The 17229-nt window shown below is 43.5% G+C and overlaps 1 non-coding gene across 1 annotated transcript; it reads right to left on the reverse strand.

Annotated features, from left to right (window-relative positions):
- Positions 1 to 9933: 9933 nt before the first annotated feature.
- On the reverse strand, positions 9934 to 10063 carry LOC111752663 (small nucleolar RNA U3). Its single transcript, XR_002787543.1, has one exon. It is a non-coding gene; the product is annotated as a small nucleolar RNA U3 (small nucleolar RNA).
- Positions 10064 to 17229: the final 7166 nt, after the last annotated feature.

The raw sequence follows: 17229 nt of genomic DNA on the forward strand, positions 1-17229 counted from the left end.
TCATGGCCTACAGCAGGTGACCAATAAATGCTCCCTTTCCTCCTTTTTGCGTTCAGCTTTGAATGTGAATTTAAGCGGGAGAAACTAGATTCCCCACCTTATCTAATCAGTTTTGCCCAGTCACATCTTGCTCAAGGCTAATTTCCTGACACCTGCCAATTTTGCCCTTTCGTTTTTTTCCAGGGAGAGGAAAGGGAAGCCTGGTGAGTGGGGACCAGAAATGGAACACGGCTGGGGTAGGGACTGGAGACCTTGGGTCCAGAGTGACTCAAGCAGTCCTGGGAAGACTGTAAGGCCTTTACACACTCAAATCCCCTTTAAGGGGCCTGGGGAAGGGAAGTAACCACAAGGAAGACACAAGAAACTGAGGCCTAGAGGCACCCGCTCAGTGCAGTCACAATTAGAAGCAAATATTGGGTTGGCCTGCCCTCTGGGTTCCTTGCTTCCACCAAATCCTAGGAAATACCAGCAAGGCACTGGAGCTCCCAGGGGGCTGGGGAAAAAAAAGCTCTCTTAACTTTTGCAAACCACAGGTATTTCGTAGGAGTTGGGAAAAGGCCCCTGGGGCACGGAGTTCTGATTTGATTCAAGCCGTTTGACCCCTCTTCTGTGACTCCAGGCGGGGGCTGGGTATAGTGGATATGCTGTGGGCTGGCTTTGGCCATCAGGGAGCTGGCTGGGCTGCTTTGCTTTGTGAATGGAAATCTTTGGGTGGGTGGATGGAGCGGGGAGTGGTGTGTGAGAGCCGAGGGGGTGGGGGATGGCTCTCAGAGACAGCCTGTTTTTCTCAGCGTCTGGCCGCAGAGCGACTCTGCCTCTCTCTCCAGATGTTCACTGTGTTTATAGCTGCTGAAGCGGGAGACCCAGCTCCCCCATTAATAAGTTTCCTTCTTGCACTGCAGCCAGGGGTCTCAGCTCCCAGCCCGCAGCTGGAGGAGCCTCGGCAGGGGGGAGGGACTGAGGGCGGAGGAGGCCTGCTCCCCTCCCCCCAGCCTCCCGGTTCCTCACCCCGACCCCGCCTTCCTCCTCTGCAATCCTCCCAAAATACACGAGCACACAAAAAGAAAAACACCAGCAGATTTTTTATTTCAGAGAGTAAACACTTGGGCCACGGGGGTCTGGAGGTTATGGGAAAAGAGGAAACCATCAGGCTAATCAGGCAGGCACACACTTCCCCTGCTGAAATAAAACAGAAATCATTGCTCCGCAAGGCTGGGGGGTTAACCCCTGCGCTGCCAGCATCGCGGGTGCAGGCAAAGCTAGTCACAGAGGTGGAGCGTCTAAGGACACAGAGTTCTCAAATCCAGACCCAAGCCCGGAGGAACGTCCCAGGCAGCCCGTGGTAGGACGTCTGCCCCGAGAGTGTCTTTAGAAAACAGGCAGTTGGAGCATAATAGATTCTGTACATAGATTTGATTTTGCAAGAGCCTACTGGAGGGTGGGGGCTGGGGGGGGGGTGTAGTTCTGGATAAATTGGGGAGATAGCTAGGTAAGGGAGAGAATCCTTGCCCATAGCACAGACACTATTGTTTCCTTCTAGAGATGAACTAGAGAGCAGAGGAAGGGGTCTGATCCGGATCCAGGTTTTGTTATCCCTCCTACAAGCTCTGCAAACAGGGATAAATCACTGCACCCTCTGAGCCTCAGTTTCCTCATTTGTAAGATAATAGTGCCTACCTCACAGAATAAGTGTGAGGAAGAATAAAGCATTGAATGTGGAAATAGCAAGTACCAGGGAAGGCATTAGAGAAGGCTCTCAATTCACGATTTCATTGGCAAGAGGGATGAGAAGGTGGAGGTGTGCCTGTTATGTGTTGTATACCAAAAAAAAAAAAAAAAAAAACGGTTGCCATCCAGTGGATTCCAACTCACAGAGGCCCCATGTTTGTCAGAGTAGAACTGTACTCTCTAGGGTTTTCAGTTGCTAATTTTTCAGAAGTAGATCGCCAGGTCTTTCCTCTGAGGTCCCTCTGGGTAGACTTGAAACCTCCAGCCTTTCAGTTAGCAGCCGAGGGTATGACCTGTTGGCACCACACAGAAACTCCATGTGTTATATAGATTCTTGTAAACCAATCAGGTTCCTGTCTGTCTCCCTTCCTTCTTCTCCTCCCTCCCTCCCTTTCTTCCTTCCTTTTTTGTTTCCTTCCTTCTTTCCTCTCTCCTTCCTTCCAGTAACCCTATTAAATGCCTGCTTCTTTTTTTTTTTTTTTTTCCATCTTCAGTCATTTGCCCCCTTGCTGCCTGTTCGGAGAGCATAAATCTAATGGGCCAAAGGTCAGAGTTCCAACATGAGACATAATTGTACTTTGAGAGAAATTACCTTTCCATTGATGTGTGGGGCAACCTTTGGCTCCCCCAGAGACTGCTGGTGTGAGGCGCCCCGCTAGCTCTCAGTTCAGACCCTGCCCTTGTATGGCATTCTAGTCCACTGACATCCCCTCCCACATGGTCACTTTTTAAAATTGGGGTGTGTATTCCTCATTCCACTCCTAAACATCCCAGTTAGATTCACTCATGGCCTTCGAAGAATTGTTTGTCTCTTTTGGACTTTCTCCCTATTTAGAAGTTCAGAACTTTTAGAAACTCTAGGTCAGCCTTGCAGGTGGCATTAAAAAAATTTTACCAAACGACGAGTTCCTGAGGTTGATGTAACAGTCATTTCCATGCCTCTCAAACTTGTTGAATTGATACAGCGGAAACAGAAACACCAGAGAATGAATAGCTGTAGTTCCAGCACTCTACTTGACTTTGCAGTTTCCACTTGATATCTTACGTACTTCCTACATTTTTTATCAACCCTTGAGAAATTCCTGTCAAGTCTTAGACCTGCAGATGCTCACAGAGCAGGGATTCCTAACCTGGATGAGTTTCAGAAATGTATGAGCCCTCTGAAGTTATTAAAAAGAAACAATTAACAGAATGTCTGTAGCTTTCCTGGATTCTCAAAGTGCTCTGTGACTCCAAAGAGGCTAAGAAGGATGGCCCCAAGGGAAAGGCACCTTTGACAGCTGCTGCAGCTCTCAGCACACTGTACTTAGAAAGTACACCATGCAAATTTGTGGAACTGGATTGGACTCCTTGGCGTAAACTTCCTTCCTGTGAGTCCTGTCTCACTCTCTGGTCAGTCCTGAGAGAGTGTGTTTAAATCTGGAAGCTGTTTCCATTCCGTTGACCTAAGACAGAAACATTTAGTCTTTGCCTGAAGTCCAGCCACATCTTCTTTCTTCTTTTCTCAACATCTTTTATTTCATGTTCCTCAGGATGGTCTCCCCAAAGACCCACAGAGCTTACGGACCTGCTGGCTTCTGGCCCCTTTAAAGAGAGGTGGAGGTGGGGGCTAGGCAGGTGCTTTGGTCCACTTCAGAGCACCATGGGAACATCACACTCCCATCTGCTTTTCATGGACTTTGCAGTGAAAAACAGCTTTCTCCAGCATCGCTTTCCCATGTAGGAAAAAAATAAAAGGTGTGGTAGAAACAGTATCCCTGATGGGGGCCAGAAATCCAGAGCAAACACCTCCCCCCTGCCAACAGCGTTCACAGAAACGAGCATGGCAGATAAACCACCTCATGATGCAAACTTTCCTAGCCACCTGTCCCCACACTGGGTCGTTCTTGGAGTCTTAGCCCTCCTTCTGATCTTTGGCTTCTGTTAAAAGCACCAACTGTTACATCCACTGCCACAAACCAGCTTAGACAAACGGAGATCATTTTCAGACATCTCAAATCTAGAGAGAAAGAGTACCTCACCTCGAGTCAGCTACTTTGAATTGCTCAATGAGGTTTTAGTATTTCCATCTTTGGTCAATAAATTAGACGGACATTCTTAGCTGATCAGGGCTTAGAGCTTGACCTGGCGAATGCTCATAGGTCGAATACTGGGTTTTATGACGAAAGTGGCTGGTTATTTCTGGAAACAGAAATGCCTACGGCTGATCCTGGAGAGATGAGTTAAGACTGACAATAATAGAAGAGTGGTGTGTATACCTCAACCTTACCTGAAATAGTCAGGCATTTCATCAGGACTTTGTGCTTTCAAAATTCTGAATTTAAAATTCTTGAACAACAACAACCACCAAACTGACTATCAAGATGCAAAGTTTGCTAGACTTTTGGTTCTTCTGATTGTTTCATTATGATTTAGGTTCCTCCGAGTTTCCAGTTAAGTATCTGTGTGTATCTCTATTTCTATGCTGTTTTTTAATTGACCAATAATAAAACAATTAAGACTATTGATTAAAAATAGTCCATATCCCACCCTTCCCCAATTTTAAATAATCTTCTTCTGGAGCATCCAAGAGAAGGCCTGACCTTTCAGAGCAGCTTGAGAGTAGAGCAGTTACCATTCACTGAGTACCTTCCACGTTCTAAGGACCACACACATCTCTTTTATAATATCCCTGTAAGGGGGCCTGTAGAAGATGGAAGCAGTACACAGAGTCTCTATACCAAAAAGAATTGGTCGATGTCCAACCATTTCAGGAAGTAGCATATGCTCAAGAACCAATGATAATGAAGGGAGAAGTCCAAGTTGCATTGGAGGGAATGGCAAAAAACAAGGTTCCAGAAACTGATGGAATACCAGTTGAGATGTTTCAGTAAACAGATGCAACGCTGGAGGAATTCACTTGTCTATGCCAAGAAATTTGGAAGACAGCTACCTGGCCAACTAACTGGAAGAGCTCCATATTTGTGCCCATTCCAAAGAAAGGTGATCTAATGGAATGCAGAAGTTATTGAACAGTATCATTAACATCACACACAAGTAAAATTTTACAGAAGATAATTAAAAAGTACATCAACAGGAAACTGTCAGAAATTGAAGCTAGATTCAGAAGAGGACGTGGAATGAGGGATATCATTGCTGATATCAGATGGGTCTTGGCTGAAAGCAGAGAATAGCAGAAAGATCTTTACCTGTGTTTTATTGACTATGCAAAGGCATTAGACCGTGTGGATCATAATAAATTATGAATAACTTTATGAAGAATGGGAATTTCAGAACGCTTAATTGTGCTCATGCTGAGCCTGTACCTAGACCAAGAGGCAGTTGTTCAAACAAAACAAGAGGATACTGCTTGGTTTAAAATCAGGAAAGATGTGCGTCAGGGTTGTATCCTTCCACCCTATTTATTCAATCTGCATGCTGAGCACATAAGCCGAGCAGCTGGACTATATGACGAAGAACGGGGCATCAGGATTGGAGGAAGTCTCAGTAACAACCTGCCATATGCACATGATACAATGTTGCTTGCTGAAAGTGAAGAGGACTTGCGGCATTTGTTGATGAAGACCAAAGACCACAGCCTTCAATATGGGTTACACCTCAACATAAAGAAGACAAAAATCCTCACATCTGGACCAATAAGCAATATCGTGATAAATGGAGAAAAGATCGAAGTTCTCAAGGATTTCATTTTGCTTGGATTCGCTGTCAATGCCCATGGAAGCAGCAGCCAAGAAATCAAATGACATATTGCATTGGACAAATCTACTGCAAAAGGCCTCTTTAAAGTGTTAAAAAGAAAAGATGTCACTTTAAAGGACTAAGGTGTGCCTGATGCAAACCATGATATTTTCAATTACCTCATATGCACGTGAAAGCTGCACAATGAATAAGGAAGACCGAAGAAGAATTGATGCCTTTGAATTATGGTGTTTGTGAAGAATATCGAATATACCATGGACTGCCAGAGGAACAAACAAGTCTGTCTTGGATGGTGAGACTTCTTCCTATGTACTTTGGACATGTTATGAGCCCCTGGAGAAGGACATCATGCCTGGTAAAGCAGAGGGTCAGTGAAAAAGAGGAACACTCTCCAAGAGATGGATTGACACAGTGGCTGCAACAGTGAGCTCAAAATTAGCAAGGATTGTGAGACTGGCGTAGGACTGGGCAGCGTTTTGTTCTGTTGTACATAGGGCTGATATGAGCTGGGACCGACTCAAAGGCACCTAACAGCAACATGAGGGTGATATTATTACCACTTTGCAGATGAGACGAACGAGGCTCAGAGATGTAGTTACTTCCTCCAAAAAGCCTCTTGTTGTTAGTTTCCATCAAGTTGATTCTGACTCATGGTGACCCTGTGTGTGCAGAGGAGAACTGCTGCATAGGGTTTTTAAGGCTGTACCTTTCAGAAGCAGATTGCCAGGATTTTCTTCCCAGGAGCCTCTGGATGGGTTTGAACTGCCAACCTTTTGGCTCGTAGTTGAGCACTTGACTATTTGTGCCACCCAGGGACTCCTCAAAAGCCTGTTGTTGTTGTTGTTTGCTGTCACGTGGATTCCGGCTTATAGAGACCGTATAGGACAGAGTAGAATTGCCCTATAGGGTTTCCTTGGCTGTAATCTTTGTAGGAGTAGACTGCCAGGTCTTTTCTTCTGTGGATCTGCTAGTGGGTTCGAGATGCAGACCTTTCATTAGTAGGTCAAGTGTTTAACCATTGTGCCACCGGGGCTCCTTCTTCCCTAGCTGTAATTCCAGAAAGAGGGGGAGAGGTTGGCAACGAAACATGAATCTCACTCCAAGGCCCATGCCCCTAAAAGCATTACACAAGCTTTGCCTGTCCAGACATTCTTTCAGTGTCTTCATTGCTGCCCCAGCTTTGGTGGCCAAAGCGCACTTTCTAGAATGAGAGAATATAAGCTTTCCTAACTTTTAACTTTCCCACAAACCAGAGACCCAGGGAACTCTCACAGAGGTGGAGCAAGGATAAATGAGTCAGTGCTGCCTGACTTCTTTTGTACCTTCTCTCTGGTTTATTTTGGTCCAACCTCGGTTATTTAAGGGCACGGAGGAGCATGGTGGTTGGCACGGCTTTTCCTTCCTTGTATATGCAGCTTGGGTCTGGAGCATTTTCTTACCCTTCCTTCCTCTTCACCTGAGGATTGTGCTCTCTTGCCTCTTCTTCCTCCTCATCCAATTCCTCATCCAGCTTGCTCTGTGAGCCGTCAGCAATCGCTGAGCAAGACTAAACCCTATGAAGTTTCTGAAAGGTTATACCCTTGAAGCTCTCCGCAGTGTACACAGCACGTGGTTAAGTTTACACAGACTTCTCAGCCCTCTGAATAGAGAGCCTAATTGTGGGGAAGCTGCTTTTCAGCACACAGGATGGGCTGTTCCCTGTGGGTTTTACTATCAAAAGGCTTTTAAAAGTGCGGTGTAGCCATTGTTGAATATTTCACAATGAATTAAATACCATTTCTCTCCTCGCAGCTGTTCCATGTGAGTGAGCGTGGAGTGCATTTTTCTTTTTCCTAGCAGAAGACGTCTGCTGTATAAACCTAAGCACTGGGGTAATGAGATTATTTGTGTGTGAATTCTTTAGGAAGGGCGTTTCTTTATTTTAAACTCAATGTGATGCTGGGCTCCTGCTCCGGAGACAGGGAGAGGGAGAGCCTTGGAAAAGAATGGGACTGAAATTTCTCCAAGGAGAACTGGGAGAAGAAGGCACGGGTGAGGAGTTGGGGGACTCAGCTTCCAGCCTCAGGGCATTCATCTACATCTCCCGTGGGGCCGCCTGCATCCCTCAGCCTTACTGACTGTGCTACGGGGGAGGGAAATTCCTATTTTTTTTTAGTAAACAATTAATCACTTTTCAATGTGTACTTTCAGAATTGCTCCCTGATCTCTTAAGTTTTTAATGGAATTGAAGGAACACTTGTTTTGCTCTCCACGTATTTTTATATCAAAGAGCCTTTAAAAACTTTTAATTGTAAAATACACCAGGAAAACAGCTTTCTTATGGCGCCATAAGGGGTTACCACAATTTGGGGGGGGGGTCCCTGGGTGGCGCAAACAGTTAAGCACTCAACTATTAGCCAAAAGGTTGGCAGTTTGAACCACTTAGAGGCACCGTGGAAGACAGGCCTGGCGATCTGCTTCTGAAAGATCACAGCCTTGAAAACCCTGTGGAACACAGTTCTACTCTGACTGACGCACGTGGGGTTGCTGTGAGTCTGTATTGACTTGATAGCAACTTTTTTTTTTTTTTAACAACCACCACCATGGTTCGGACATGTTTGACCTTAATGGTGCTTTACCATCCAATGCTGGAGCCCTGGAGGCATAGTAGTTAAGAGCTTGGCTGCTAACCGGAAGGCCAGCAGTTCAAATCCACCAGCTGCTCCTTGTAGATCCTAGGGGGCAGTTCTACTCTGTTCTGTAGTGTCACTATGAGCCAGAACCAACTCCATAGCGCCTAACAGCAGCAACAACCATCAGGTGCTAGACCAAGCATCCACACATGTCTTCCTGGGTTGACTGACTTTTCCTCTGTAAATTTTTTTTTTTACCTTTCACAGAAATTGAGCTTCAGGTGCTCAGGGAGTTGGAACTAAGTATGAAATCGATTAAGATTAAATGTGAGTATAGACTTAACTGTCTTAAACTAGCATCAAGGAGTGACCGGCTGTTCTTTAGATCCACTGAAGACTACGAAAAAATGGGATTAAATGGGAAAGGAGGGATTTAGATTAGCTCTAAGGAAATCCGACCATGGGATCTATTATTAAAAGAGTTTGTGAATGACCTCTCCCCTCAAATATCTTTCAGTGTATTTCAGAAAAGTAGTTTAATTTTTTTTTATCCTCTGGTTCTCTCACATAAGACAAAAATTTCAAGGAATTCTAAGGGAACTTGAAGGGAATGTTTTGGGCAACTATCAGGTGGGAAAGAGCAGGTCAGATACGAAAGAAAAGCCTTGAGTTTGGGAATCACCTTTTAATTCTGCTTCAGTGAGAAAACTCCACCAGTAAGTTCTTGGGACTAAGGAGAGAAAGTTGGACATTTTAATTCTGCTCTTCTCCCAGACCTCTTTTTACTTTCCAAATTTCTCAGTGTCTGTGACAGAATGAGCAGGTGGAAATAAATCATTCTTCCCTTGAACAGGAGTAAAGGGTCTACTGGAAGGCGAGAAGAGAATCTATGCTGTTTTGGTTGCATTCAAACATTTTTCCCTCTTTCTGGCTGTGAACTAGTATGCTGCCATGTGTATATATATGCCATGTTTTGTTTATTTATTTTTGTAATAGTCATTAATTAAAATATTACACATCTTTAAAGAAAATCTGTAAATTAATCAACACTAGAATGGAAACCCTGGTGGCGTAGTGGCTAAGAGCTAGGCTGCTAACTAAAAGGTGGCCGTTCGAGTTCACCAGGTGCTCCTTGGAAACCTTATGGGGCAGTTATATTCTGTCCTTTACGGTGGCTATGAGTCAGAATCGACTTGACAGCAACGGGCTTGGTTTGGTGTTTTTATAAGAGAGAAAAGTTGTTAGTAACACTTTGAGGTGATTTCCATGTAGATTTTTCTGTGAATAGTTCAACTGAATATCGCACCCCATTGCCGTCGAGTCGATTCTGACTCATAGCAACCCTACAGAACAGAGTAGCACTGCCCCACAGGGTTTCCAAGGAGTGCCTGGTGGATTTGAACTGCCGACCTTTTGGTTAGCAGCTGTAGCACTTAACCACTATGCCACCAGGGTTTCCTGAATGTTGCACAGATATCTCAAACCACAGCTGAGCTCATCACCTTCTCCCCTGCCTCTGTAACCTAATCTTTACCCTCTGTTCTATCTTGGAGAGTTAGTACCAGCTAGAAAACTGATAGTTATTATTGATGCCTTCCTTTCTTCCTTAATCCTTGTGTTGGTTAAGGCTTATTTTGTTTGCAAGTAGGAGGAACCTGGCTCAAATTAGCTTAAGCTGTAATGAGAATTTATTGTCTTACAGAACTGGGGAGTGCAAAGAAGAGCCAGCTTGGAGCACCCCGTTGTTGTTAGGTGCCATCCAGTTGATTCCGAATCATAGTGACCCAATATAACAGAGTAGAACTGCCCCACAGGGTTTCCAAGGCTGTAATCTTTCGGGAAGCAGACTGCCACATCTTTCTCCCACGGAGATGCTGTTTGATTTGAACTGCTGACCTTTCTGTTAGCAGCCAAGGGCTTAACCGCTGTGCTACCAGGGATCCTCAAAAAAAATCACTGCTGTACATGATCAGAGAAACTTCTCCAGTAATGAACTGCAGAAATGACCCTGAAAGTGGAGTCTTAGGGAATGAGTAGTGTTGCCAAATCTCTCTTGTCTCCACCCCCCGCCCACTCTCCTGCTCCCCCACCTCCTGTTCTTCTGTCTCTCTAGCTCTTGTCTTTGCATTGGTAGAAGGGAAGACCGTGGCTATAGATTTCACCAAATAACTTCTCCCTCTTAGTGCTTATATATAAAATGACTGGGTTGCATGCCCAGTCCCAAGGGGATTACTTAGGTAATGAGGGATCCCCCCAAAAGCAAACCCATTGCTATAGAGTTCATTCTGATACATAACGACCCTACGGAATAGAACTGCCCTATATGGTTTCCGAGGCTGTAGTCTTTACAGAAGCAGACTGCCACATCTTTCTCCCATGGAGCGGCTGGTGGGATCTAACTACTGACCTTTCGATTCACAGCTAAGTGCTTAACCACTGTGCACTAGGGCTCCTTAGGAATGGGGATAGAGCACTCTGTTGGCCATGCTGGGTCATTCACCCATCTTTGTGAATAGAAGGCGTGGCGGGTGCTCTGATCAGCAGGTCCACGAGAACCACGTCACCTGAAGAAGAGACAGTTTCCTAAAAGGCAGTGGGTGGAGTTCCCTACTTGAAGAAGAGGGAAGAGTCTCCAGAGAGATCAAAGCAGCAGATGGCCACTGTATCTTTGTATTTATTTGATCACCAAGTTCTGTCACTTTTGCCTGCTGCCTTCTCTAGTATTATTGTCAATATCTTAGTTCAGGCCCCAGCATTACTTACTTGGACTGTCAGGGCCTTCTGAATGGTCTCCCTGCTTCTAACCTATATCCGTCAGACCAGGCTCTGGAATTATCTTCTCCCATGTCCAATGGGAAACTTTCTCTCCAGCCGTATGGAGCTGTCTATAGATTCCCAAACACGGAATGCCTCTCAGGGACACATTACTCTCTTTGCCCAGAACACTCTTCTGCTCATCCACTGCACTAATTCTTGCAGGGATCATTTTTCTGTTTACTCTTTCTGGGAGACTGCCTGCCTGTTTGACCTGGGCTAGACTGGTATTTGTATCCCACAATATTGGTGTTTACCTGTACTGTAGATATTATCACCACCACCCATCTGTCAGTTTGTCATACTGTGGTGGCTTGTGTGTTGCTGTGATGCTGAAAGCTATGCTACCAGTATTTCAAAATATCAGCAGGGTCATCTGTGGTGGACAAGTTTCAGTGAGCTTCCAGACCAAATAGACTAGGAAGGAAGGCCTGGTGATCTACTTCTGAAAATTAGTCAATATAAACCCTATGGATCACAACTGAATATTTTCCAATATACTGCTGGAAGATGAGCTTCCTAGGTAGGAAGGTATTCAAAATATCCAATGGCCACAACAATGGACTTGAACATAGCAAGGATAGTGAAGATGGCATAGGACCAGACAATGTTTTGTTCTGTTGTACTTGGGGTCACCATGATTTGGAGCTGACTCAATGGCAACTAACGACAACAACACAGCAACAACAAAGATTATCACTCTGTGTTGTAATCACTGATATTTTGTTTTCCCCATTAGACTATATGCACTTTGAGGGCAGGTACTTTTTCTTTGTTGTGTTCCTGGTGCCTAGCAGAGTCCTGAATTTTCACAAGCACATAATTGAGGTCTGTTATTTTTACATACAGCATGTATAGATATAAACTATCAAGGATTTTGACTGGTTTAGGGCCTTAGTTATGTTGTTGTTGTTGTCGTTAGCTGCCTCCCAAGCACAATGGAACAAAACTCTATGCAGTCCTGTGCCATTCTCACGACCAGTTGTGGATTGGACTGTTGTGATTCATAGGGTTTTCATTGGCTGATATTTGGAAGTAGATTGCCAGGCCTTTCTTCCTGGTTTGTCTTAGTGTGGAAGCTCCACAGAAGCCTGTTCAGTGTCATAGCAACATGAGGCCTCTGCTGACAGATGAGTGGTGGCTGCGCATGAGGTGCACTGGCCAGGAACTGAATCTAAGTCTTCTACACTGAAGGCGAGAATTCTACCGCCGAACCGCCACTGCCCCCTAGTTACGTTAGAGCACCTCTGTTCTGTCCCCCATCCATCAGCGTGTTTACCGAGCCCTTATACTGCAACGAAGTAGGGTGTTTCTCCAGTCCTCAACCAGCATCTGCATGTCCTTGATGGGTAGCTGACGGAGATGTAGCCATGCTGGGAGTGGCAGCATTAAGAGGGACTATTTCTGCTGTGCCCTAGAGGTAAGAGGAGACCAACACAACATGATTCCTTTCGTGGCTTCTTTCCAAATTGTATGAAAGTGAGGGTTGCAGGAGTTTTCCACGAGTAGTCCTTATTTGCCCAAACTTGGTCAGCAGTACCAGGACAGAGAGCTTGATTTGAAAGGGGGTTGTTTCACTGATGTTTAGAATAGTGATCACTCTTGCTCTGCTTTATGTATCTTAGTCCATTGTTATTCTTTTCCTCTCTACTCTCTGTTGATTTTCACCCCTCTGGAATCGACTCGACAGCCGCGAGGTTGGTTTCGTTTTTTGGTTTGGCCCTAATCTGCCCCCTCCTTGGCCTTTCTCCTGTCTTCAGAGCCTGCTCTAAACCCTATGCTGCCTCCCAGCCGGAATGAAACGTTCCATTCGCCAGGTCTGCTGCTCCTCACTTCATTAGTGTTCCCAGTGTTTATAAAGCCAGGAGATAATATTTCTGGGTTCCATTTGGAGTTTCCCGGGCAGCCTCTCTCTAAGCCACTTAGGAAGTTTAGAGAAGAAGGTCAGGGAAATGTTATATGTTTTCCACTGGACTCTGGTTAAACAAATGAACTTGAGACGATGTTCATAGCCTCCACCGGGCAAACTTCACTAGATGATAGGAAATTCTTTCTCCCTCTTTTATTTGTTTTGCCTCACCTCAGGCAAAGCATAGTTTTTGGGTTTTTTTTTAAACAACTTTATGGAGATAATTTACATATGCTACAATTTGTCTCTGGAGAAGGACATCATGGTTAGCAGAGTACAGGGTCAGTGGAAAAGGGGAAGACCCTCAACGAGGTGGATTGACACAGCGGCTGCATCAGTGAGCTCAAGCGTAACAACGATGGTAAGGATGGCTCAGGACCAGGCAGTGTTTCGTTCTGTTGTGCATGGGGTTGCTATGAGTCGGAACCGACTCGACAGCACCTAACAACAAGAACAACAACAACAATTTGCCCATTTAAAGTATACAATTTAATGTTTTTTAGTATATTCACAGTGTTGTGTAACCATCACCACAATTTAATTTTAGATCATTTTGACCCTCCTAAGCAAACAAGACCTTAAAGAGACCTGGTAGCTTAGTGATTAAGTGCTCAGCTGCTAACTAAAAATTTGAGGATTCGAACTCACCAGCGCTCTGCTGGAGAAAGATGTGGCAGTCTGTTTCCATTATGATTGTCATTGTTGTTGTTAGGTGCCGTTGATTTGGTTCTGACTCATAGTGACCCTATCTACAACAGAACAAAGCACTGCCCAGTCCTGTGCCATCCTCACAATTGTTGCAGTCACTGTGTCAGTCCATCTCATTGAGGGTCTTCTTTTTCACTGACTCTGTCCTCTAGGGTCGCTGAGTTGGAATCAACTCCACGGCAAAGGGTAGATGAAACCTTGTACCGTTAATAGTAAATCTCCATTCCCACCACCCCTCCCACCACTAGTCCAATTTCTGTCTATGTAAATTTGCCTGTCTAACCAAAAGATCAGCAGTTCGAATCCATCAGCTGCTCCTTGGAAACTCTATGGTGTGGTTTTACTCTGTCTTATAGGATTGCTATGAGTCGGAATCAACTTGATGGCAACGGGGTTTTTTTTTTGGTTTGGTTTTTGTTAGTTTTTTTGGTTTATTCTGGACTTTTTACATAAATGGAATCATACAGTATGTGGCCTTTTGTGACTAGCTTCTTTCACTTAGCGTAATGTTTTCAAAGTTCACCCATGTTGTAGCATGTGTTGGGACTTCATTCCTTTTTATTACTGAACAGTGTTCTGCTATATGGATACGCCACATTTTATGTATCTATTAGTTGATGAGCATTTGGGTTTTTTCCATTTTTTTGGCTATTATGAATAATGCTGGTGTGAACATTCATGTACAGGTTTGTGCATGAGTGCATTTTCATTGTCTCTGGGTAAATACATAGGAATTGAACTGCTGGGTCATAGGAAAATTCTATGTTTAATTAGAGGAACTACCACACTGTTTTCCATAGTGGTTGCACCATTTCATATTCCCACTAGCAATTTCTCTACATCCTCACCAATATTTGTTATTGTCTGTCTTTTTGTTTGTAGTCTTGAAGTGAATATGAAGTAATATTTTATTTCCCTGATGATCTTATACATTTTTTTTTTTTCATGTGCTTGTTGGCCATTTGTATATCTTTGAAGAAATGTCTGTTCAAATACTTTGCCCATTTTTAAATTGGGTTACTTGTCTTTTTACTATGGAATTGTAAAAGTTCTTTATAAATTCTGGGTATGAGTCCCTTATCAAATATATGATTTGCAAATATTTTCTCCCATTTTGTGGGCTGTCATTTCACTTTCTTGATAGTATGATTTGCAGCACAAAAAATCTTAGTTTCAATGTAGTTCAATTTATCTGTTTTTTTTTTTTTTTTTCTTTTACTGTTTGTTCTTTTGGTGTTGAATCTAAGAAACCGTTGCCTAATCCAAGGTTATGAAGATTTAGTCCTATGGTTTCCTTTATGAGTTTTATTGCTTTAGCTCTTATATTTAGGTCTATGATCCATTTTGAATTAATTTTTGTATATAGTATGAGGTAGGGGTCCAACTTCATTCTTTTGCATGTGGTATCTGATTGTCCCAACAATATTTGTTGAAAAGACTATTTTTTTCCCATTGTCTTGGCACCCTTGTATACAGAGATTTTTAAATATCCACAGAACCAGTTTTCCAGCTGTGACCCCGTGTGTGTCAGAATAGGACTGTGTTTTTTTTTTTTTTTTAATTGTGCTCAAACAAAAGTTTACAATTCAAGTTAGCTTCTCATACAAAAACTTATACACACATTGTTATGTGACCCTAGTTGCTCTCCCTACAGTGTGACAGCACACTCCTTCTCTCCACCCTGTATTTCCTGTGTCCATTCAACCAGCTTCTGTCCCTCTCTGTCTTCTCATCTTGCCTCCAGACAGGAGCTGCCCCCACAGTCTCATATGTCTACTTGAGCTAAGAAGCACACTCCTTCCCAGTATCATTTTATGTCTTAGAATCCAGTCTAATCTTTGTCTGAAGAGTTGGCTTCAGGAATGGTTTTAGTTTTTTGCTAACAGAGAGTCTGGGGGCCATGTCCCCTGGGTTCCCTCCAGTCTCAGTCAGACCATTAAGTCTGGTCTTTTCTCCTGCACCATCAGGGACTGTTGTGTTCCCTGTCAGTCATTGTTGGTAGCCGGGCACCATCTAATTCTTCCAGTCTCAGGCTGATGGAGTCTCTGGTTTATGTGGCCTTTTCTTTCTCTTGGGCTCATATTTTCCTTGTGTCTTTGGTGTTCTAGAACTGTGGTTTTCAATGGCTGATTTTTTGGAAGTAGATTGTCAGGCCTTTCTTTTGAGGACCCTCTGGGTGAACTTGACCTTCCGAAAAACTTGTAGTTAACATCCAGGCACATTAACCATTTGCGCCGCCCAGAAATTCCAGCTATCTACATACAAAGACCATCTGTATTTATGAATGTCCTTCTTGATCTATGGCAGAAGTTTAAATTTATATTAAATGATTCTTCATCAGTGCCCATTATGGTAAATGATGATTTTTGGATGTATAGGGGCTTTTTTTTGGGGGGGGGGCTTTAGTGAATTGAGGATACCTGAGTTCCAAGTCTGGTTCGGCGTGTGCTTTATTTGGAACCTGGGGATGGAGGGTGGGGAGTCGGACCTGCCATTTATTGTTTACCTTGAGCCAGACACTGACAAACATTTATATACATTATTTTACTTCAATCTAACCAAAATTCTTTGTTATTATTAATCTCATTTTACAGATGAGCAAACTGAACTTTGCCTAGGTGAGGTAACTTGCCAAAATTTACACTGTTAGTAAGTGACAGACCCCAAATTCAAGCTCGGTCAGCCGGACTGCACAGCCTAGTGCTAAATAAACACTCAGATGGGCCTTGAGCAAGTGACGTGAAAGAACAGTAAACCAGAAAAAATAACAATGTGAAGCCATCACTATGTATATTATTTGTGAAGAATTTTACAAAATCTGGAACTCTAGCTAAGCTAAATGATGATCAATTTCCTCATCTCTAAATAGGAACATTAACATCCTCCCCTGACTGCCTAGGAAACCCTGGCGTCATAGTTGTTAAGAGCTACAGCTGCTTACCAAAAGGTCGGCAGTTCGAATCCACCAGCCGCTCCTTGGAAACTCTACGGGGCAGTTCTACTCTGTCCTATAGGGTCGCTATGAGTCAGAATCGACTTGACGTTAGTGGGTTTGGTTTTTGGTTCTGACTGTCTATATTACAATTAAACCAAAACAAAAAGTATTTCGTTTTTAAGTTCCTTCAGCATATTTGAACTACAAGAAAAAAAAAAAATCAGCTGACTTTTCTAGGATAATTTTATGAATCAATTGTGTAAGTCTCATTTAATGCAAGCTTGTTCACCCAAAATATTAATATTGATATTTCTTTTATACTCTTTTGTCTTATCTTTGAGTGTTTGTTTCAAAGGAAGTCATAAACAATTGTCTGAAAAATACTCCAAAACTATAGATTTTACCACATAAAAAACTTTAAATAAAATTAGTGTATTTGACTTGGGCATCTCAAGGGAATAAGTTCTGTGAATCCAAGCGGAACTACCTCTTTGCTTGAAAGTGTTAATAATATTACACCTGTGATCAAGCCACCACGCCCTCTCCGCCTTCTCTCTCTTCTTGCCGCTGTGTCTTTTCTCCTTTCTTGCAGGTGCTCACTTGGCTCTTTGGTGAAGAATGTGGGGTATGTGACTTTAGAACAATGGAACCTTTCCGAGAGTGTATTGTTTATGCATTTGTAATGCCATGTCCTGCTAGTCTTGATGTCTCTATTGGAACATGTTACTGCAAAATCCCAATATAAATGTATAAATAGGAAAAAAAATTAAGAGTATGTGTTTTGTGACCAGCTGTTCTGTCTTTCTAATGCTTCCCAACGCTTT

Source organism: Loxodonta africana, chromosome 15 (assembly GCF_030014295.1).
Source record: "Loxodonta africana isolate mLoxAfr1 chromosome 15, mLoxAfr1.hap2, whole genome shotgun sequence".
Lineage (NCBI taxonomy): Eukaryota > Metazoa > Chordata > Mammalia > Proboscidea > Elephantidae > Loxodonta > Loxodonta africana.